This window comes from Palaemon carinicauda, chromosome 1, assembly GCF_036898095.1.
Source record: "Palaemon carinicauda isolate YSFRI2023 chromosome 1, ASM3689809v2, whole genome shotgun sequence".
Taxonomy (NCBI): Eukaryota; Metazoa; Arthropoda; class Malacostraca; order Decapoda; family Palaemonidae; genus Palaemon; species Palaemon carinicauda.
Genome location: NC_090725.1, coordinates 84,155,111 through 84,157,610, shown reverse-complemented (window position 1 = coordinate 84,157,610; position 2,500 = coordinate 84,155,111).

Below are 2,500 nucleotides of genomic sequence, written 5' to 3'. Positions count from 1 at the left end.
GCTGTACTTCCTGTATAGATATCTTCAAATGTTCTAACATAAAATTCATCTATACTTTGTCTTTGAAAGGCTTCATTGCTGCTGAGGTTTTGACAGAATCAAAAGCTTTCTGATAGTCTATAAATGTCATATATAGTAATTTCTCATAAAATATTGTTTTCCATTAGCTGGTTATTTAAATGGATATGGCCTGTGGTTGAGTATCCGCTTCTAAATCCTTCCTGCTTTTATGGTTGATTAATGTCTAGCTGTCTTTCTATTTTGGCCTAATATGATCTTTGTAAATATTTCATATATTACAGAGAGTGATCTTATTGGTCGGCATTTTATATCTCCTTTTTTTGTGAATTTAAATATAATTAAGTTTTTCTAAGATGTAGGTTCAGAGCAGTCTTGCAAACATTTTGTATAAAGTTCAGCGAGTCTTACTACTATGAAATCTCCTCCATCAATTATTAAATCAATTACAAGGCCATCTTCTCCTCCTGCTTTGCCTTTTCTCATTCCTTTTATTGTTTTCTTTAATTCTCTTACTGTTACTTTTGGTACCAGCTAAAGTGTTTCATTATTTTTATTGGCAAAGTTATTTCTTAAATCCCTATTGTGAAACAAAGTATAGAAATCCTCTACAATTTTTATCGCTCCATCCTTTTGTTCATAATAATTCCCTTCTTATCCTTTAAAGCAAATATTTGTTGGCGCCCTGTTCAAGTCTTATATTGATATATATATATATATATATATATATATATATATATATATATATATATATATATATATATATATATATATATACATATATACATATATATATATATAATTATATATATATATACATACATACACATATACATATATATATAAATCTACATATATGTATGTATATATATATATATATATATATATATATATATATATATATATATATATATACACACACACACACACATACATATGCATGTATATATGTGTGTATATATATGTATGTGTGTATATATATATATATATATATATATATATATATATATATATATATATCTATATATATATACACATATAATAAAACGAAGTAAAAGTCTCAAAGTTCTAAAGCCAAGTAACATTATTCTTAATTGAATATTGACATAATTCGTTCAGAAGCACATTTAATTCATTTTCGTTAATAATTATATTAGCTGATCAGGTATCAATTTGGTAAAATGTCACTACGACCTACTGACATCTAATTCAACATTCCCAAGCATGAGAAGATCATTTATCAAAGTTTGATCAGCGAGGTGAGAAAACTGATCAGTATCATCTTACGCCATTCGTACAGCTGATTTTATTAATCTGGCTTCATGGGATCAAACAACACCTGGTTGATGACAACCATATTACATCAGTCTTTATGGATCATCACCGAGTTTTTTTGAGTTACTCTTCATAAGATGTTCCTATTTCATTTTATAACTCATATAATAGAGTAGCAAATTAGATAAAAAAACCTTTTTAGTAATCGCTTGAGAGGTTTTATTCTAAAACTGACCATCATGCAAATTCAAAACTGAAAACAATACCCTCTTTTTACCAATAATTAGGGTACCATATCACAAAGAAAATGTCTCGTTCTAAGACCATCAACAAAAATGTCATGTGTAATTTGTTTCCAAAATTAAATTTTTTACCAAGTCTTAAGAGATGATTGTTACAATAATCATCATGCATCTCATACACACCTAAAAATATGGCGAAAAGGTTGAATATGATCGTGAAATGAAAACTTTTAAATTCTAATGATGGCCAGGGAACTAACAGTGTTCATTATAGATTGACTCTTCAGAGAGGAATCTATCTAAATAGTCTGTATCACATTGCCAAAAAATTTCCTAATTCTATCCATTGGTGGGGGGGGGGGGGACAATAAAGAGGAGAAACATACAGAAATGTAATAACTTATTTTTAGACAAGTTATACAAATTTACTGTTTAAACCCGTAATAATATATTGCTCTTCATAGCAAGACTAGAATTTCTTATCATAACTGTGTTTCCTACCCCATACAAAGAAAATTAATAAAAATACATAGAACTCAATCATGATGTCACATAACGCAATAGTATGATCAAATTCAGATTTGAAGAATGAAAATTATCAAAAAATAAAAATATTTAAAAAAAAGACAGGGCAATTCTGAAATAGGGTTTAAACCAAAATATTCTATGTCTTATGATAATTAGAAGCATTGTGACTTATGTGTATCATAGAAAATAAACAATCACCCTCAAAGTTTAAGGAACAACTTTCACTAACACGAGTCCGATATGGAAATCTCTAAGAACTTATAACTTAACAATGGAATCTGGGCACGATCATTGTTACTTCACACAACTCACGGAAAACGCTTTTGATCAATATCATACATTTCAATAAGAATTATAAGCAATATAAAATAGAATAGCAAACTAAAACAACCTAAAAATTCCCAACAAATACTTAACTAAGTGAACATTGGTCATTT